Source organism: Arachis ipaensis, chromosome B3 (genome assembly GCF_059453495.1).
Source record: "Arachis ipaensis isolate K30076 ecotype BB chromosome B3, ASM5945349v1, whole genome shotgun sequence".
In the NCBI taxonomy this organism is placed as follows: domain Eukaryota; kingdom Viridiplantae; phylum Streptophyta; class Magnoliopsida; order Fabales; family Fabaceae; genus Arachis; species Arachis ipaensis.
The window spans coordinates 147,425,726-147,447,689 of record NC_142438.1 but is presented as its reverse complement, the minus strand read 5'-3'; the positions used below and the strand labels follow the sequence as shown (position 1 = coordinate 147,447,689).

The following is a 21,964-nucleotide window of genomic DNA, read 5'->3' as shown; positions in this document are numbered from 1 at the left end:
CGTTATGATTCGAATTTTATTTAAAAATTTATCGCTAATTAATAAATTTTTGCATATATGAAATTTTAGAACTAGTTTTGAAGGTCAATATATATATATGAGTTAACTGTCTTATATTATAAAAATATATTTTAAGAATATAATTATCAAATATTATATATACTAAAAATTAATTATTAATTAGTTATGGTATATGACAATATATTGTTGAGTTTAGTAAATAAATAATAATATTTTAGTGATAATAAACACAGTATTATTTGAGTTAATAGTCCAATTAAGATTTGATGAAATTGTTTAGTATTGCAGGCCTATAATTCATAATACAGCCCAAATTAATGAAGTTAAGAAGTCTAACTAAAAAGACCAAATATTTCCAAGGCTGTTGAAAGAAATTGAATCCATAACCCAATCCTTTACCGTTCAAGCAAAAGAAAAGCAACTCTAAGCTTCTGCTAACTTCATGTTGGGTAATGCTTAGAGAAAAAAAAGAAGTTCAGTTTTCTCTTACCAAGAGCCAAAGAAAAAGAAAAGAAAGTTAATCAAGGAGGCTATATCAAATCAATATCAATAAAAGCAAGTTAAGCTTAATCAAAAGGATTAAACGTAATTTATTTCTATTTATATAAAAATCAATTGCTTGTTATTTTTTCCTTTCTTTTGTACTACTATTTCGAGTAAGTTAAAAAAAGTGGTGGTTATCTTATTCTATTGTAATTCAATGGTTGATGATGAAATTTGGAAACAAAGCACAAAATTAAAGATTTAAATTTTGTCAAATTTTTTGAGAAAGCTAATTGCTGCTGTTTTTCCTTCTACTTTCGTGCTTAATATTAATTCCTGATTTTCTATATTGATGGAAGAAAAAGAAAAAAAATTTCAGCTAGCTCAAAATTTAAGAAGTTGACCTTGTGAAGAAATTCTAACTGAGGAAACAAAGCTCATACAAAAAGAAAAATCATCTTCATTTCTATAAGAGGAGAGAGAATTCGAAAAGAAATAAGAGTGAAACCTTACAAATCAAATTTAAAGTCTTGAAAACATTGTACTTATACTAAGGGAAACATTCTACCAATATTAAGAACAATGTTTAAGAGTTCAGAATATAAGTTCAGCATATAGAGTTTGAGTTATAAATCATCATCTACTTCATGATTATATTCATCATTGAGTATTCTGTTTTAAAGTTGTATCTTTCTTTGTTCTTAATCAGTGGTAAAAGACATTCAAATGAGGTATTAAGTAAAAGTCATTGAGAAAAAATGCATAGAGAGAAATTTAGAGAGAAAATACATTATTTATTTCTTGTCTCCTTTGATTGTATTTTTATTTTGATTTTGATGTCTGGCTTGTATCTTTTGCTAAGTTGGGTAAGCACTTAGTGTGTTGAGAGTATAGGAAGTTCCCTGATCAAGTCAAGTTTAGGTAGAAGCTTGATTTGTCTTAGATAGGATTAAGTTGAATCCTAAAAAAATGGTATATGTAATATTTGATATGATAGTGAAAATTCCACCGCTGCTGTGGTGGAGACTGGATGTAGGTTGCATTACACGATGCAACTGAACCAAGATACATGGTTGTGTTATCTTCTTCTTCTTTACGTTGATTCTATTTTTTTACGATTTATGAAACAAAATGAAATTGTCTCCTGTATAATTCATCTCCCAAATAAAATAGAAGCTAACTTACATTTTTTAGTTTGAGACAAAATTAATTAAAAAAAATCATAGATTCTGTTACGATGGGTAACCGGAGATTAATGGGCCGGATGGCGTTGGTTGGCCCAAACGTATGAAGGAGGTGGCTTTCGAGTGGATCTGTTACTCGGTGTTCCCCCGTCCGACTTGTACGTGTGAAAGAATGGGGGGTGGTACCTGCAAAGACACTCCGATGCCTAAGTTAGCAAGAGTGTGAGCAGGTTAGAGAGTATTGGAACTTAGTGATACCTGAATGGTGTCAGTGTATTTATAGTGGTGAACCAATAACCACCGCTGAAGTAGTGCCACCTTTTTAGGTGGATAACCGTTCCCATATCTTAGGGAGGTTAAGATATGGCTCTATGAAGTGGTTAGAGAGTTTCTAGGGGCAGTTACTCATTCGAATGAGTGTTATCTGCCAGCTAACCCTCGTATCCGACTTCTTTGGAACAGGTCGTATTCAGTATCGACTTCTGGGATGAAGGCTGATACTGGATGGAGGGCCAACCCTTTGGGTGGAGCGTCTTTGCTTGGATCCTAGGCCCTATTTATTGGGCCAGGGTATGAACAGTGCCCCTACTCGAGCCCAATTCTTTTAAGAGTTGGGTTCGAGTATTCAACTCGGGGTCTTGGCCGACTTGCGAGAGGACCGACGTGATGATTGAGAACCGACGTGATTTTTCTTTGACCTTTCGGTTCTGACGGTTACGTCTAATCAAGCGTCGTGTCCGTTGGGTATGCGTAGGGATTTTAATGGCCTTGGTAACGGTGCACCTTTATTAAGAGTTGCCTCAATTTTACCATTATGCCCCTAACGTCTTTATAAATACTTTCCCTCTCTTTCGTTGTTTCGTTTCTGCAATCTTTCAAATTCCCCTTGCATTTGTTCGTGCTGCGTTCTTGCGTTTCGAAGGCTTTTACTTCCTCCAGTCTTGATTTCAGACTTAAAGGTTAGCTTTTTCCCCTTCTGTAACATGCGTTCTATTTGCGTGCTTTTATCTTGTAGGTAGATTTGGTTTGTAGGCTTTAGTTCCGTACCCCTTCCCTTAGAGACTGTGTGTTGATTTTCCTTTTCTTTTGTAGGTTTCTTGTCACCCTTTTTTAAGAAAAGAAATGGCTTCCGTAGATGCTCTCTCCCAGTGGGTTGATGTTACGGTCCTAGGGGAGGAGCCCTCAGTTGATACTGAATTTATCACCCACCTACGTACTCACTATAGAATTTGTACTTCTGAAGAAGATGAGCCGAAGTACGAGTTGATAGTCCCGGGTCCAGAAGACCGGGTTTGTTTCGGGAGGGCCGACGAGACGGCCCCTCATTTCTTTTTTATGTATGAGAGTATGGTTACTCGTTTGGGCGTTTTCCTCCCCTTTTCAGAGTTTGAAATGTCTGTGTTGCGTCATTGCCGGGTTGCCCCCACCCAGCTTCACCCCAACTCTTGGGGTTTTTTGAAAATTTACCAATTTATTAGCCAGGCCTTAGAGTTCCCGACTTCTCTGAGGATTTTCTTCTATCTCTTCCATATGACCAAGCCCTTCAGTGGGTTAAATAATAAGCAACAGTGGGTGTCCTTTCGTGCCATTCAAGGTCGGAGGCTTTTTACCCTTTTTGACGAATCCTTTCATGATTTCAAAAACTATTTTTTCAAAGTTCAAGCAGTAGAGGGTCACCACCCCTTTTTCCTGGATGATGATTCTTCTCCCCGGTTTCCTTTATATTGGCTAGAGGCCTCTCCCTGCGAGAAATATGGTCTGGACGACCTGGATGAGGTGGAGGCGGCCATTGTGGGGTTCCTCCGAGAAGTGTGGGGGAGGGCCCCATATTTGGATACTAAAAAGTTTCTCCAGGGGTCGCCGACCTTTGTCCAGTCACAACTAGGTAGCTTTTTGCGTTTTTCATTTATTTCCGACTTGCAATTTCTTTTACCGACTTGTCTGATTTTTAGCTGCCAATTTGTTTTTGCAGAGATGGCAAAGAAAAATGCTCAAGAGTCTTTCCAGAGGGTTCAGGAAGCCAAGGCGAAGTCTCGCGCCAGATCTGGTGGTGCTAGGGTGGCTGTCTCTCCTTCTCCTCCTCCTCGGAATGTTGGGACTTCCTCCCAACCTATTGTGATTTTTTCCTCTGCCTCCTCTCTGCCACCCCCTTCCGCCCGACCTACTCCCGAACCAGAGCTAAAGAAGCGCAAGACCTTGGAGTCCGGCGCTTCTGGTGAGGCGGACGCTCTTGCGTTCGTCCGAAAGAACATCTATCCTCATGCTCGTATGAGTATGGATGATGTTTCTGTTCGGCACTACCTCACCACTGTGGTTGAGGAGAGTCTCAAGACGGCGGGGGTTTGTGGCAAACTCTTGGATATATTTGAGAAGACTCCTATCAGCTCTTTAGGGACGACCTCGAGGGTCGAGGAGCTGGAGGGTAGGCTTCGCATATATCAGGAGCATGAGAGGGAGTTGGAGGGGAAAGTCGCCAAACTGAAGGAGGAGAGGGACATCCTCCGAGAGAAGGGGCAGAAGTTGCAAGCCCAATGCAACATGGAGGTAGATTTGAGGAAGGCAGCGCAAGCCAGCTACAATAGTTTATTTGCTGATCTTGTGTCTGTAAAGAACGACTTGCTGAATGCTCGGAAGGCCTACACCGAGTTGGAGGACTCTATTGCGAATGGTGCTGATGAGGCCTGGAGGATTTTCAAGGAACAGGTCGGAGTTATTGCTCCTGACTTGGACCTTTCTCCTTTGGACCCTGATAAGATTGTTATTGATGGTGCCATCATGGATCCTCCTGTCCCCATAGTGGAGTCTGAGTCTGATTTAAAGACTCGGGGGCAGAGGATCGTAGAGTCCCCTCCTCGCTCTAAGGACGCTCCGAGTTCCTCTACCATTCTTCCGACTTCCTCTTCGACTCCTGCTCCTGGCGTTCCCCCTGATTCTGCTGGTGGTGATCCTCTTAAAAAGTGATTTTGGCTATTGGGGCCCGGCCTGTGGGCCCCTCTTTTTACACTCTTTATATTTATTTGGTGTTTTGAACAATTTTTTGGCCTTTTAAGGCCGTAAACAAAACAATTTATGGTGCCCTTTTTTAATAAGGGTTTAATTTAGCGTTAAATAAATGCCCTTTCTGGATAAGGGTTTTGAGTTACCTTATGCGCGCATGCTTTTTCTGTTCGTGGTTCTTTTGATTCTTTTCTAGAAAAACCTTTTCTTTGGGGCTTGCCTGCTTTTCTGAATCTCCTTGATCTTCAAGGTAGCTTTGCAATTTTCCTTAGTTTTTCCTATCTCTTTTTGTTATTCCTAGTACTCAATTTCGTTTTATTGAGCCTTTCGTGACTTAGGCTACTTTTGCGATTCATTTTAATTTTACTCGGTTTCGCATTCTGACTCATGAGTCGGACTGCTCCCGAGTTTATCATGATCGACTTCTATGGCCTCTTTACGCCGACTTGTACCTCGTCGTTTTATCCTGACGACCATCTAGGTCGGTTCATGGGATTTTTACGTTTTGTCGAGCTTAAATCGGCGCGTTTCGTAGAAGGAGAATAAAAAAGGGAACTTAAAAGAGATATTTTAAAATAAAAGAGATCTTTATTAGTTGAGGAGGTACCTTATTGCTACTAAGGGCTTTTGATAATTTATTTCCCTTAGCCCCTACTATGATGCCTCGTTAAAAACCCTTCTCCAGAAAAAACCCTTTGATTCTGGGAAAAAATCATGAAGCTGGGAAAAGAGTACATCAGGGAGTAGAGTTTTCTTTTAACTGTAGTACCTTTTCATATTACAAGCATGCCATGACCTTGGTAACTCGGTGCCGCCTAAGTCGGTCACCTTATAATAGCCCTTTCCTAAGACCTCCTTGACCTTGTATGGTCCTTTCCAATTAGCAGCGAGCTTTCCCTCCCCCGATTTGTTGACTCCAATGTCGTTTCTGATCAAGACTAAGTCGTCAGGGGTGAAACTCCTTCGAATGACTTTTTTGTTGTACCTTGTAGTCATCCTTTGTTTCAACGCTGCTTCTCTTATCTGAGCTTCTTCTCGGACTTCAGGGAGCAAGTCGAGCTCTTCTTTGTGCCCCTGTATATTCCTGATCTCGTCGTGGAAAATCACTCTTGGGCTTTGCTCATTGACCTCTATTGGGATCATGGCTTCTACGCCATAGACTAGCCGGAAGGGTGTTTCTCCAGTGGCGGATTGGGGTGTTGTTCTGTAAGCCCATAGTACTTGTTGGAGCTCTTCAGTCCAAGCTCCTTTCGCATCTTGCAGCCTTTTCTTTAACCCTGCTAGTATGACTTTGTTGGCTGCTTCGGCTTGCCCATTGGCTTGTGGGTGTTCGACTGAGGTGAACTGGTGTTTGATGTTCATACTGGCTACTAGGCTTCTAAAGGTGGAGTCGGTGAACTGGGTTCCGTTATCTGTGGTAATGGAATAAGGTATCCCGTACCTTGTGATTATGTTTTTGTAGAGGAACCTCCGACTTCTTTGTGCGGTGATGGTGGCTAGTGGTTTTGCCTCTATCCACTTTGTGAAATAATCTATTCCCACTATTAGGTATTTAACTTGTCCTGGCGCCTGGGGAAAAGGACCTAACAAATCCATTCCCCATTTTGCAAAGGGTCATGGAGCAGTGATACTAATGAGTTCCTCTGGGGGAGCCACGTGGAAATTTGCATGCATCTGACATGGCTGGCACCTTTTCACAAATTCTGTGGCATCTTTCTGTAAGGTTGGCCAGTAGAATCCAGCTCGGATCACTTTCCTGGCTAATGACCTGGCTCCGAGATGGTTCCCGCAGATTCCACTATGTACCTCCTCCAACACCTCGGTGGCTTTTGAGGTCGGTACACACTTTAACAATGGTGTTGATATCCCCTTCTATAGAGAACATTTTTCACCAAGGTATAGTGTTGTGCTTCCCTTCAGATTTTCTGGGCTTCTTTTTCCTCCTTAGGGAGGATGTCAAATTTTAGGTATTCGACTAAGGGGTTCATCCATCCGAGGTTTAATCCGACCACTTCAAAGACTTCTAGTGTGTCTTCTGTTTTTACCACTGAAGGTTCCTGGAGAGTCTCTTGAATCAGGCTTCTGTTATTTCCTCCCGGCTTGGTACTTGCTAGCTTGGATAGGGCGTCTGCTCTGCTGTTTAGATCCCGAGTTATGTGTTTTACCTCGGTTTCCGCAAAGCGCCTCAGGAGCTCCGAAGCTTTTTCCAAGTACCTTTTCATATTTGGGTCCTTTGCCTGATATTCCCCACTTATTTGGGAGGTCACCACTTGGGAGTCGCTGTATACCATCACCTTCATAGCACCGACCTCTTCAGCCAGCTTCAATCATGCGATCAAGGCTTCGTATTCTGCCTGATTATTTGAAGCTGGGAATTCAAACTTGAGGGAAACCTCTATCTGGGTTCCCCTTTCATGTACCAATATTATGCCTGCGCCGCTTCCTGCTTTATTGGAGGATCCATCCACATAGAGTTCCCAGGTAGTCGGTTTGTCCTCTTGGTCCCCTGCATATTCTGCAATGAAGTCGGCGAGGCACTGGGCTTTAATCGCCGTCCGAGTCTCGTACTTTAAGTCGAACTCGGAGAGCTCTATTGCCCATTGGACCATTCTTCCTGCAACATCCGTCTTTTGGAGGATTTGCTTCATGGGTTGGTTTGTGCGGACTCTTACTGTGTGAGCTTGAAAGTAAGGCCGTAGCCTTCGAGAGGCTATTACTAAGGAGTAGGCAAACTTTCTAATTTGTGATACCTTAGCTCAGGGCCCTGTAGAACTTTACTGATGAAGTAGATTGGGTGTTGACTGACCTCGTCTTCTCTTATCAAGGCTGCTGAGACGGCCTTGTCTGCCACGGATAGGTATAGGACGAGGTCTTTTCCGACTATAGGTCGGGTCAAGATAGGAGGTTGGCTTAAGAACTTTTTGAACTCCTGGAACGCCTCCTCGCATTCGGGAGTCCACTCAAACTGGTGCCCCTTTTTCAGTAGGGAGAACAGTGGAAGGGATCTTAATGCTGATCCTGCCAAAAATCTGGAGAGAGCTGCTAGTCGGCCGTTCAGCTGTTGGACCTCTCGCAAACAAGTCGGGCTTTTCATTTCTAGGATAGCTCTACACTTGTCGGGATTGGCTTCGATCCCTCTTTGTGTTAGCATGAATCCTAGAAATTTTCCTGCCTCCACTGCGAAGGCGCACTTTGCAGGATTTAGTCTCATCCCGTGCAACCTTATGGTGTCAAAGACTTGCGAGAGGTCGGATAGAAGGTCGACTTCCTCCTTGGTTTTTACTAACATATCGTCGACATATGCTTCCATTAAGCTCCCTAAGTGGGGGGCAAACACCTTATTCATCAGCCTCTGATATGTGGCCCCTGCATTTTTCAACCCAAATGGCATGACCACGTAGCAATAGTTGGCTCTGGGCATGATGAATGATGTTTTTTCCTGGTCTGGTTCATACATCGGGATTTGGTTATATCCTGAGTAGGCGTCCCTGAACGATAGGTATTGATACCCCGAGCTAGAGTCCACTAGGGCGTCAATACTTGGTAGTGGATAAGGGTCCTTGGGACATGCCTTATTTAAGTCGGTGTAGTCGACGCACATTCTCCATTTACCATTTTGTTTTCTGACTAGCACTATATTGGCTAGCCATGTTGGATATTTGACTTCTCTGATGAAGCCAGCTTCTAGGAGCGCCTGCACTTGCTCTTCTACTACTAGGGCTCGCTCTGGGCCGAGCTTGCGTCTTCTTTGTTGCACAGGTCGGGACCCTGAGTAGACCGAGAGCTTGTGAGACATGAGCTCGGGATCTATCCCAGGCATGTCGGAGGCCTTCCAGGCGAAGAGATCTGAGTTATCTCTTAGGAGCTTAATCAACCCTTGTCTTAGGGTTTCCCCTAGGTTGGCTCCTATGTGAGTGTTTTTCCTTCCTCTTCGCCGACCTGAATCTCCTCAGTTTTTCCCCCGGGCTGTGGTCGTAGTTCTTCTTTAACCCTTGCTCCTCCGAGTTCTATTGTGTGAACTTCTTTGCCTTTTCCTCTCAGGTTTAGGCTTTCATTGTAGCACTTCCTCGCCAACTTCTGATCTCCCCTTACCGTTGCTATCCCCGACGAGGTCAGGAACTTCATGCAGAGGTGGGGTGTCGATACCACCGCTCCGAGTCGGTTAAGGGTAGCTCTGCCGATTAAAGCATTATAGGCCGATCCCACGTCGATGACTATGAAGTCTATACTCAGAGTCTTTGATTTTTCCCTCTTTCCAAAGGTGGTGTGGAGGGGCAAAAATCATAATGGCTTTATTGGCGTGTCACCTAATCCGTACAAGGTGTCGGGGTAGGCTCTTAACTCTTTCTCATCTAACCCTAATTTGTCGAAAGCGGGCTTAAAGAGGATGTCTGCTGAGCTTCCTTGGTCTACTAGTGTTCTGTGTAGATGGGCATTTGCTAGGATCATGGTAATTACCACTAGGTCATCGTGCCCAGGGATTACTCATCGCCCGTCTTCCTTTGTGAATGAAATGGTCGGAAGGTCGGGGGACCCCTCTTCGACCTGATAAACTCTCTTGAGATGTCTTTTACGAGAGGATTTTGTGAGTCCCCCTCCCGCAAACCCTCCTGAGATCATATGGATATGTCTCTCCGGAGTTTGTGGTGGTGGGTCTCTTCTATCCGTATCTTCTCGCTTTCTTTTTCCATGACTGTCCGACCTTTTTATGAGATATCTGTCAAGCCGACCTTCTCTGGCCAGCTTTTCTATCACATTTTTAAGGTCGTAACAGTCATTTGTAGAGTGCCCATATATCTTATGGTACTCACAGTAATCGCCGCGGCTCCCCCCTTTTTTATTCTTAATGGGTCTGGGGGGAGGCAGCCTTTCAGTATTGCAAATTTCTCTGTATACATCCACTACAGGAACTTTCAATGGAGTATAAGAGTGATATTTTCTTGGCCTATCAAGGCTGAGCTCTTCCTTCTTCTTCGCTTCCCTCTCCCTCTCTTTCGTTGAGGGAGGGTGCCCGAGTCGCAAACTCGGGTCTCTTAGCCTAGCGTTTTCTTCCATATTGATGTACTTTTCAGCTCTTTCCTGTACATCATTTAAAGAGGCGGGGTGTCTTTTTGATATGGACTGTGAGAAGGGACCTTCTCTAAGACCATTGACTAGCCCCATGATGACTGCTTCGGTGGGCAGGTCTTGAATCTCCAAACATGCTTTGTTGAATCTTTCCATATAGGCCCGTAAGGACTCCCCGACCTCCTGTTTTATTCCCAGGAGACTTGGTGCATGCTTTACTTTGTCCTTCTGGATGGAGAACCTCATCAAGAATTTTCTTGAGAGGTCTTCAAAACTGGTAATTGACCTCGGAGGGAGGCTGTCGAACCACTTCATCGCTGCTTTTGACAAGGTTGTCGGGAAAGCTTTGCATCGCGTAGCGTCAGAAGCGTCGGTAAGATACATCCGACTTTTAAAGTTGCTCAGATGATGCTTTGGATCGGTGGTTCCATCGTAGAGGTCCATATCGGGGCTTCTAAAGTTTCTCGGAACTTTTGCCCTCATTATGTCCTCGCTAAACGGATCTTTCTCTTCTAAGGGAGAATCTTCTCTATCGTCGTGGGAATTCCGACCTTTGAGGGAGGATTCTAACTTTAAGAGTTTTCTTTCTAACTCTTTTCGTCGCTCCATCTCCTCTTTTAGGTTCTTTTCAGCTTCCCTTTGTCGTTCCCGCTCCTGTTCTAGCTGCTCGAGGCGGCTATGGATTAATCCCATAAGCTCACTAGCGTGGGAGGGTCCTTCTTTTTCTGATTCGCGCCCCTCCGAGGAGTTCACCTTCGGATTTTTGATTCCGGAGGTGCCTTCCCTATGTTGATCATTGGCTTCCTGGTGGAGGGTCTGATCTGCCTCATTGTTTCCAGTGTTCAAATTCTCTTGTTCAGAATCTGTCTCCACATGACCCTCTTCAGGGGATCTTTCCGCCATCACTGGTTGATCTCTCGGGTCCCCGGCAACGGCGCCAATGTTACGATGGGTAACCGGAGATTAATGGGTCGGATGGCGTTGGTTGGCCCAAACGTATGAAGGAGGTGGCTTTCGAGTGGATCTGTTACTCGGTGTTCCCCCGTCCGACTTGTACGTGTGAAAGAATGGGGGGTGGTACCTGCAAAGACACTCCGATGCCTAAGTTAGCAAGAGTGTGAGCAGGTTAGAGAGTATTGGAACTTAGTAATACCTGAATGGTGTCAGTGTATTTATAGTGGTGAACCAATAACCACCGCTGAAGTAGTGCCACCTTTTTAGGTGGATAACCGTTCCCATATCTTAGGGAGGTTAAGATATGGCTCTATAAAGTGGTTAGAGAGTTTCTAGGGGCAGTTACTCATTCGAATGAGTGTTATCTGCCAGCTAACCCTCGTATCCGACTTCTTTGGAACAGGTCGTATTCAGTACCGACTTCTGGGATGAAGGCTGATACTGGATGGAGGGCCAACCCTTTGGGTGGGGCGTCTTTGCTTGGATCCTGGACCCTATTTATTGGGCCAGGGTATGAACAGATTCAAATTCCTTTTTTAGCCTACCAAAAACCTTCATATATATATATATATATATATATATATATATATCTTACAAATTATTTCCTATTATAAATAAGTTTGATTACTAATATATTATGTGTTCATTTATTTTACTATAACAAGTTTTTTATTCTTCTAGTGATTAATCGTTTAGTTTAAAAAATATGTAGATCAATATGTATATTTGTATATAGTACTTTTGTATATATATATTTAATACATTAGAAATGAAAAGAAAAATGTTTTTAATGATTTTTTAGTAATGTTCTTAAAATATCTTTTTATTTTCATGCCCTACCTAGGGTTGCAAACTTGCTACGTCTTCCCGAATGGAAAAAAAAATGAACGCAACATGTGCCTTTTCATGTATGCATACGTTTTATTATTTTTTTTTTGTCAAGTGGATTTGACAATCTCTAATCTTAGGCATTACACTCATACATTTGTGTGGGTCTTGTATTTTGTTGATATAATTGTTCATGAAATACTATAAATTGTTTAGAGATGAATACAAAACCAAGTGAAGATAATAGATAATCACCAATTTAGAGGTGAATATATGTTGGTCATATATATTTGACTAAATTAGTATTTATAATGATATGTATTTGTTACGATGGGTAACCGGAAATTAATGGACTGGATGGCGTTGGTTGGCCCAAGCGTATGAAGGAGGAGGCTTCAAGTGGACCTACAACTCGGGGACCCCGTCCTACTTGTGTGCGTGAAAGAACTGGGGGGGAGGGGGGGTGATACCTGCAAAGACACTCCAATGCCTAAGTCAGCAAGGGTGTGAGCAGGTCTAGAGAGTATTGGGACTTAGAGATACCTGAGGGGTGTCAGTGTATTTATAGTGGTGAACCAATAACCACCGTTGGAGTAGTGCCACTTTTTTAGGGTGTTAACTGTCCCTTTATCTTAGGGAAGTTGAGATATGGCTCGTGGAAGTGGTTAGAGAGATTCTAGGGGCAGTTACTCATTTGAATGAGTGCTTATCTGCCAGCTAACCCTCGTTCCCGACTTCTTTAGAGCAAGTCGTGGCGAGTACCGACTTCGTAGTGGCTGATTTGGTGAAAGGTGAGGTCAACCCTCTGGGTTGGGCCTTTTTATTTGGATCCTGGGCCTTAGCGTTGGGCTAGGGTATGAACAGTGCCCCTACTCGAGCCCAATTTTCCTTTAGGATTTGGGTTCGAGTATTCTACTCGGGGTCGTAGCCGACTTGTTGGAGGACCGACGTGATGGACCGAAACCGACGTGACTTTTCGTGACCTTTTGGTTCTGACAGTTACGTCTAATCAAGCGTCGTGTCCGTTAGGAATTAATGGCCTTGGTAACGGTGCGTCTTTAATGACTACCCCGTTTTTACCATTGTGCCCCTAACGTACTTATAAATATTTTCCCTCTCTTTCATTGTTTCGTTTCTGCGATTTTTCAAATCTCCTCCTTATTCGTTTGTGCTGCATCCTTGTGTTTCGAAGGCTTTTGCTTCCTCCGACCCTCATTTTCGGATAAAGGTTGGTTCTTTCTGTAACATGCCTTTCTATTTACATGCCTTTATTTTGTAGATAGGTTGGTTTGTAGACTGTAGTTCTGTATTCCCTCCCTTTAGAGACCGTATTTTTTTATTTTCCTTTTCTTTTTCCCTTGTAGGTTTTTGTCACCTTTTTAGGAAAAAGAAATGGCTTCCATAGATGTTCTTTCTCAGTGGGTTGATGTCACGGTCCTAGGGGAGGAACCCTCGGTCGATACTGAGTTTATTACCCATCTTCGTACTCACCACATAATTTGTACTTCTGAGGAAGATGAGCCGAAGTATGAATTGGTAGTCCCGGGTCCAGAAGACCGGGTTTGCTTCGGGAGGGCCAATGAGGCAGCCCTCATTTTTTCTTTATGTATGAGTGTATGATCACCCGTTTGGGTGTTTTTCTTCCTTTTTCGAATTTTGAGATGTCTGTTTTGCACCACTGTCGAGTTGCCCCTACCCAACTTCACCCCAATTCTTGGGGTTTTTTGAAAATTTATCAATTTATCAGCCAGGCTTTGGAGTTCCCGACTTCTTTGAAGATTTTTTTCTATCTCTTTCATATGACCAAACCCTTTAGTGGGATAAACAACAAGCAACAGTGGGTATCTTTCCGAGCCATACAGGGTCGGAGAGTTTTCACCCTTTTTGACGAATCCTTCCATGACTTTAAAAATTATTTTTTCAAAGTTCAAGCTGTAGAGGGTCACCACCCCTTTTTTCTGGACGAGAGTTCTTCCCCCCGTTTTCCCTTGTACTGGTTGGAGGCCTCCCCCTGTGAGAAGTATGGTCTGGATGACCTAGACGAAGTGGAGGCGGCCATTGTGGGGTTCCTCCGAGAAGTGTGGGGGAGGGCCTCATATCTGGACACTAAGAAATTTCTCCAGGGGTCTCCGACTTTTATCCAAGCGCAGCTAGGTAGCTTTTGTTTTTCTAGTTTATTTCCGACTTGCGTTTTCTTGTGCCGACTTGTTTGACTTTTGTTACTTTTTGTAGAGATGGCGAAGAAGAACGCTCAGGAATCTTACCAGAGAGTCCAAGAGGCTAAAGCAAGGTCTCGCGCCAGGACTAGTGGCGCCAAGGCGGTTATCTCTCCTCCTCCTCCTCCTCGAAACGTTGGGACTCCTTCTCAGCCCATTGTGATTTCTTCTTCAGCTTTCTCTCAGTCGCCCCCCTCCGCTCGACCTTCTCCTGAGCTAGAGAAGAAGAAGCGCAAGACCTTAGAGTCTGGCTCTTCTGGTGAGGTTAAGGCGGATGCTCTTGCATTCGTCCGAAAGAACATCTACCCCCATGCTCATATAAGTATGGATGATGTTTCTGTTCGGCACTACCTTACCACTCTGGTCGAGGAGAGTCTCAAGGCAGCGGGGGTTTGCAGCAAACTCTTGGATATTTTTTAGAAGACTCCTCTCAGCTCTTTAGGGATGACCTCGAGGGTCGAGGAGCTGGAAGGAAGGCTTCTTTTATATCAAGAGCACGAGGGGGAGTTGAAGGAGGAGGTCGCCAGGCTGAAGGAGGAGAGAGATAACCTTCGGGAGAGGGAGAGGAAGTTGCAAGCCCAATGCAACATGGAGGTGGACTTGAGGAAAACAGCACAGGTCAGCTACCAAAGTTTATTTGATGATCTTGTATCTGTGAGGAATGATCTGCTGAATTCTCGGAAGGCCTATACCGAGTTGGAGGACTCTATTGCTGACGGCGCCGAGGAGGCTTGGAGGATCTTTAAGGAGCAGGTCGGAGTTATTGCTCCTGACTTAGACCTTTCTCCTTTAGATCCTGACAAAGTCGTCATTAATGGTGCCATTGTGGACCCTCCTGCCCCCGTGATTGTTTCTGAGTCAGAATTGAAGACTCTGGGGCAGAGGATCATAGAGTCCCCTCCTCGCCCTAAGGACGCTCCGAGTTCTTCTACCGTTCCTCCGACTTCCTCTTCATCTCCTATGGATGCCTCTCTTCCCGGTCCTGGCGGCGCTCTTCCTGACTCCGGTGGTGGTGACCTGTCTATTCCTCTTGCAAAAAAGTAATTTGTTGGCTATTTGGGGCCCGGCCTGTGGGTCCCCTCTTTTTTAAACTCTTTATTTATTTTTGGTAGTGTTTGAACATTTTTTTTTGGCCTTTTAAGGCCGTGAACAAAACATTTTATAATACCCTTTTTAATAAGGGTTCAAGTTAGAAATAAATACCCTTTTTTGGATAAGGGTTTAAGTTACCTTATGCGTGCATGCTTTTCTGATTGCGATTTTTTCGAATTCTCCTTGATCTTTTCTGAAAAACCTTTTCTTTGGCTTATCTTCCTTTCTGAACCTTTTTGTTTTAAGGATCTTTAGGACAGCCTTTTAATCTTTTCTTAGGTTTTTTCCTATCTCTTTTGTTATTCCTAGTACTCAATTTTGTTTCATTGAGCTTTTATGACTTAGGCTACTTTCGTGATTCATTTTTGTTTTACTCGGTTTCCCATTTCGACTTATGAGTCGGGATGGTTCCGAGTTTATCATGATCAACTTCTATAACCTCTTTACACCGACTTGTACCTCGTCGTTTTATCCTGACGACCATCTAGGTCGGTTCATGGGATTTTCACGCTTTGTCGAGCTTAAGTCGGTGCGTTTCGTCGAAAGGAAGAGAAAACAAAAAAGGAATTTATAAGAGACATTGGTAAGATGAAAAAGATCTTTATTAATTGGGGAGGTACTTTATTGCTACTAAGGGTTTTTGACAATCTATTTTCCTTAGCCCCTACTATGATGCCTCGTTAAAAACCCTTCTCCAGAAAAAACCCTTTAATTTTGGGAAAAAATCATGAAGTTGGGAAAAGAGTACATCAGGGAGTAGAGTTCGCTTTTAACTGTAGTACCTTTTCATATTACAAACATGCCACGACCTCGGTAACTCGGTGCCGTTCAGGTCGGTCACTTTATAATAGCCTTTTCTTAAGACCTTTTTTTTGTTGTATCTTGTAGTCATTCTTTGCTTCAACGCTGCTTCTCTTATCTGGGCTTCTTCTCGGACTTCTGGGAGTAGGTCGAGCTCCTCTTTGTGCCCCTGTATATTTCCGATCTCGTCATGGAGAATCACTCTTGGGCTTTGCTCGTTGACTTCTATTGGGATCATGGCTTCTACGCCATAAACTAGTCGGAAGGGTGTTTCTCCAGTGGCGGATTGGGGGGGGGGGTCGTCCTGTAAGCCCATAGCACTTGTGGGAGCTTTTCAGCCCAGGCTCCTTTTGCATCTTGTAATCTTTTCTTTAGCTCTGCCAGTATGACTTTATTGGCTGTCTCGGCTTGCCCATTGGCTTGCAGGTGCTCCACCGAGGTGAACTGGTGTTTGATTTTCATACTGGATACTAGGCTTCTAAAGGTAGAGTCGGTGAACTGGGTTCCATTATCTGTAGTAATGGAATGAGGTATCCCATACCTTGTGATGATATTTTTGTAGAGGAACCTCCGACTTCTTTGTGCGGTGATGGTGGCCAATGGTTCTGCTTCTATCCACTTTGTGAAATAATCTATTCCCACGATCAGGTATCTGACTTGTCCTGGCGCCTGGGGAAAAGGACCTAACAAATCCATTCCCCATTTTGCAAAGGGCCATGGAGAAGTGATACTGATGAGCTCCTCCGAGGGAGCCACGTGGAAATTTGCATCTGTGGCGTCTTTCTACAAGGTGGGCCAGTAGAATCCAGCTCGGATCACTTTCCTGGCTAATGACGTTGCTCCGAGATAATTTTCGCAGATTCCATTGTGGACTTCCTCTAACACCTCGGTAGTTCTTGAGGTCGGTACGCACTTTAACAATGGTGTTGATATCCCCCTTCTGTAGAGAATATTTCTCACCAAAGTGTAATGTTGTGCTTCCCTCCGGATTTTCTTGGCCTCTTTTTCCTCTTTTGGAAGGATGTCAAATTTGATGTATTCGACCAAGGGGTTCATCCATCCGAGGTTTAAACCGACTACCTCAAGGACTTCTTGTTTGTCTTCTATTTTTACCACGGAGGGTTCCTGGAGAGTTTCTTGGATCAGGCTTCTGTTATTCCCTCATGGCTTGGTACTTGCTAACTTGGATAGGGCGTCTGCTCTGCTGTTTAGATCCTGAGTTATGTGTCTTACCTTGGTTTCTGCAAAGCGCCCAAGGTGTTCCAGAGTTTTTTCCAAGTACTTCTTCATATTTGGGTCTTTTGCCTGATATTCTCCACTTATTTGGGAGGTCACCACTTGTGAGTCGCTGTATATCACCACTGTTGTAGCACCGACTTCTTCTGCCAGCTTCAATCCAGCAATCAAGGCTTCATACTCCGCCTGATTATTTGAAGCTGGGAATTCAAATTTGAGGGAAACCTCTATCTGGGTTCCTCTTTCATCTACCAATATTATGCCTGCACCACTTCCTGTTTTGTTGGAGGATCCATCTACATAGAGTTCCAATGTAGTTGGTTTTTCCTCTTGATCTCCTGCGTATTCTGCAATGAAGTCGGTGAGGCACTGGGCTTTAATCGCCGTCTGAGTTTCATATCTTAAGTCGAACTCGGAGAGCTCTATTGCCCATTGAACCTTTCTCTCTGCAACATCCGTCTTTTAGAGGATTTGCTTCATGGTTTGGTTCGTGCGGACTTTTATTGTGTGAGCTTGAAAGTAAGGCCGTAGCCTTCGCGAGGCTACTACTAAGGAGTAGGCAAACTTCTCTAGTTTGTGGTACCTTAGCTCTGGGCCTTGTAGAACTTTGCTGATGAAATACACTGGGTGCTGGCCGACCTCGTCTTCTCTTATCAGGGCTGATGAGACAGCCTTGTCTGCTACAGACAAGTATAGGACGAGATCTTTTCCAGCTGCAGGTCGGGTCAGAATAGGAGGTTGGCTCAAGAATCTTTTGAACTCCTGGAACGCCTCCTCGCATTCAGGAGTCCATTCGAACTGACATCCCTTTCTCAATAAGGAGAACAGTGGAAGGGATTTTAGTGCTGATCCTGCCAAAAATCTGGGGAGGGCTGCAAGTCGGCCATTCAGTTGCTGGACCTCTCTCAAACAAGTCGGGCTTTTCATCTCCAGGATAGCTCTACACTTATCGGGATTAGCTTCAATCCCTCTTTGTGTTAGCATAAACCCTAGGAATTTTCCTGCCTCTACCGCGAAGGCGCACTTTGTGGGATTTAGTCTCATCCCGTGCAACCTTATGGTGTCGAAGACTTGTGAGAGGTCTGACAAGAGGTCGACTTCTTGCTTGGTCTTTACCAGCATGTCGTCGACGTATACTTCCATTAGGTTCCCAAGGTGAGAGGCAAACACCTTATTCATCAGCCTCTGGTATGTGGCCCCTATATTTTTTAATCCAAATGGCATGACCACGTAACAGAAGTTAGCTCTGGGCGTGATGAATGATGTCTTCTCCTGGTCTGGCTCATACATCGGGATTTGGTTATACCCCAAGTAGGCGTCCAAGAACGACAAATATTGATACCCCGAGCTGGAGTCTACCAGGGTATCAATGTTTGGCAGTGGATAAGGATCCTTGGGACATGCCTTATTTAGGTCGGTATAGTCGACACACATTCTCCATTTGCCATTTTGTTTTTTGACAAGCACTACATTGGCTAGCCATGTTGGGTACTTGACTTCTCTGATGAAGCCAGCTTCTAGGAGCGCATGTACTTGCTCTTCTACTACTAGGGCTCGTTCGGGGCCGAGCTTGCGTCTTCTCTGTTGTATAGGTCGGGATCCCGGGTAGACTGAGAGCTTATGGGACATGAGCTCAGGGTCTATCCCAGGCATGTCGGAGGCCTTCCAGGCGAAGAGATCGGAGTTATCTCTTAGGAGCTTAGTCAACCCTTGTTTTAGGGTTTCCCCTAGGTTGGCTCCTATGTGAGTATTTTTTCCTTCCTCTTCACCGACCTGTATCTCCTCAGTTTTTCCTCCCGGCTGTGGACGCAGCTCCTCTCTAGCCCTCGCTCCACCGAGCTCTATTGTGTGAACTTCCCTGCCTTTTCCTCTTAGGTTTAGGCTTTCATTGTAGCATTTCCTTGCCAATTTCTGATCTCCCCTTACCGTTGCTATCCCTGCTGAGGTCGAGAATTTCATACAAAGGTGGGGAGTGGATACCACCACTCCGAGTCGATTAAGGGTAGTTCTGTCGATTAAAGCATTATATGCTGACCCTACATCGATGACTATAAAGTCTATACTCAGAGTCTTTGATTTTTCCCCTTTTCCAAAAGTAGTGTGGAGGGGCAAAAATCCCAGTGGCTTTATTGGCGTGTCGCCTAGTCCGTACAAGGTGTCGGGGTAGGCTCTTAATTCTTTTTCGTCCAACCCTAGTTTGTCAAAAGCGGGCTTAAAAAGGATGTCCGCTGAGCTTCCTTGGTCTACTAGGGTTCTGTGGAGATGGGCATTTGCCAAGATCATAGTTATTACCACTGGATCATCGTGTCCAGGAATTATTCCTTGCCCATCTTCTTTTGTGAATGAAATAGTAGGGAGGTCGGATGACTCTCCTCCGACCTGGTATACTCTCTTGAGATGCCTTTTGCGAGAAGATTTGGTGAGTCCCCCTCCCGCGAATTCCCCTGAGATCATATGGATATGTCTCTCTGGAGTCTGCGGTAGTGGGTCTCTTCTATCCATATCATCTCGCTTTCTCTTCCCGTGACTGTCCGACCTTTCTATGAGATATCTGTCAAGCCGACCTTCTCTAGCCAGCTTTTCTATCACATTTTTAAGGTCGTAGCAGTCGTTTGTGGAGTGACCATATATTTTATGGTACTCACAGTAGTCGCTGCGACTCCCCCCTTTTTTATTTTTAATGGGTCTGGGGGGTGGTAGTCTTTCAGTGTTACAAATCTCTCTGTATACATCCACTATAGAAACTTTCAGAGGAGTATAAGAGTGATATTTTCTTGGTCTATCGAGACCGAGTTCTTCCTTTTTCTTGGTTTCCCTCTCCCTCTCTTTTGCTGAGGGAAGGTGCCCGGGTCGCCAACTCAGGTCTCTCAACTTGGCATTTTCCTCCATGTTGATGTACTTTTCAGCTCTTTCTTGTACATCACTTAAGGAGATGGGGTGTCTTTTTGATATGGACTGTGAGAAGGGACCTTCCCTAAGTCCATTGACTAATCCCATTATGATTGCCTCGGTGGGCAGGTCTTGAATCTCTAAACATGCTTTATTGAACCTTTCCATACAGGCTCGTAAGGATTCTCCAACCTCTTGTTTTATTCCCAGGAGGCTTGGTGCATGTTTCACTTTATCTTTCTGGATGGAAAACCTCATCAAGAACTTCCTTGAGAGGTCTTCGAAACTGGTAACCGACCTTGGAGAGAGGCTGTCGAACCACTTCATCGCTGCTTTCGATAGGGTGGTCGGGAAAGCTTTGCATCGCGTAGCGTCGGAAGCATCAGCTAGGTACATCCGACTTTTGAAATTGCTTAAGTGATGCTTCGGATCCATGGTTCCGTCATAGAGGTCCATATCGGGGCTTTTGAAGTTCCTTGGAACTTTTGCCCTCATTATGTCCTCGCTGAAAGGATCCTCCCCTCCTAGTGGTGGTTCTTCTCGTTCGTCTCGGGAGTTCCGACCTTTGAGGGAGGATTCTAACTTTAAGAGTTTTCTTTCTAACTCTTTTCGTCGCTCCATCTCCTCTTTTAGGTTCTTTTCAATCTCCTTTTGTCGTTCCCGTTCCTGTTCTAATTGTTCCAGGCGACTGTGGACTAATCCCATGAGTTCAGTTGCATGGGATGGTCCCTCTTTCTCTGATTCGCGCCCTTCGGAGGAATTCACCTTCGGATTTTTTACTCCGGAGGTACCTTCTCTGTGTTGATCGTTGGTCCCCTGGTGAAGGGTCAAGTCTGCATCGTTGTTTCCAGTTTCCAGATTTTCTTGTTCAGAATCTGATTCCACATGACCCTCTTCGGGGGATCTGTCCGCCATCACTGGTTGATCTCTCGGTTCCCCGACAACGGCGCCAATGTTACGATGGGTAACCGAAGATTAATGTGCTGGATGGCGTTGGTTGGCCCAAGCGTATGAAGGATGAGGCTTCAAGTGGACCTACAACTCGGGGACCCCCATCCGACTTGTGTGCTGAAAGAATGGGGGGTGATACATGCAAAGACACTCCAATGCCTAAGTCAGCAAGGGTGTGAGCAGGTCTAGAGAGTATTGGGACTTAGAGATACTTGAGGGGTGTCAGTGTATTTATAGTGGTGAACCAATAACCACAGTTGGAGTAGTGCCACTTTTTTAGGGTGTTAACTGTCCCTTTATCTTAGAGAAGTTGAGATATGGCTCGTGGAAGTGGTTAAAGAGATTCTAAGGGCAGTTACTCATTCGAATGAGTGTTTATCTGCCAGCTAACCCTCGTTCCCGACTTCTTTAGAGCAAGTCGTGGCGAGTACCGACTTCGTAGTGGCTGATTTGGTGAAAGGTGAGGTCAACCCTCTGGGTTGGGCCTTTTTATTTGGATCCTGGGCCTTAGCGTTGGGTCAGGGTATGAACAGTATTTTTATTTTAACTATTATTTATACATGAAAATATGAATAATTATTTTAAATGTGGACTATTAAAGGATTTGGGCCGAAAGCATGGGCCGGATGGCCCGTTTATTATAGCTTTTTTTGCCATAAGGACCGAAGAATGAGTAAATGAACTAGTCTTCGCTTAATTAAAAAAAAATAACTCAATTTATTTAATTTGAACAAAATTTATACATGTTTCATATTTTAAATTTTATTTAACAATTAATCTACTGTCAATGAATTAAATTCATAATTTAATTTGGCCAATATTCTAGTTGGCAGTGTTATTACATAGACCAAAAGTGTTACTTAATTATGTGCCCACTCTAATATTATGCAACAATTCATATTTAAGTTAAAGACAACAATATTCTTTTTTACAAATCTAAGCTATAAATAGTTACTAATTATTTGCTCATTTATTATTATTATTTTTTTGTCATACATCTGTTTTGCTCTAAAATAATGCTTAAAAGAAAGGCTGAAAAACAAACAAAAGAAGAGACACTAATTGCTCTGTTAAAATTAAATTTTTAATAAATCTAAGCTATAAATAGTTACTAATTACTAATTTTATGGTAGGGAAGACTCAAATAAATTAATAACATAAAAATAGGAGGCCAAAAATAGCATATCCTCAACTATAAATAAAGCCTCATATTGACACTAAAAGGTGTGCACTTCTTCATTGCAA

The 21,964-nt window shown here is 43.7% G+C and overlaps 1 pseudogene; it reads left to right on the top strand.

Annotated features, from left to right (window-relative positions):
• The first annotated feature begins 3,662 nt into the window (after positions 1 to 3,662).
• LOC148572740 (uncharacterized) lies at positions 3,663 to 4,549 on the top strand (annotated as a pseudogene).
• Positions 4,550 to 21,964: the final 17,415 nt, after the last annotated feature.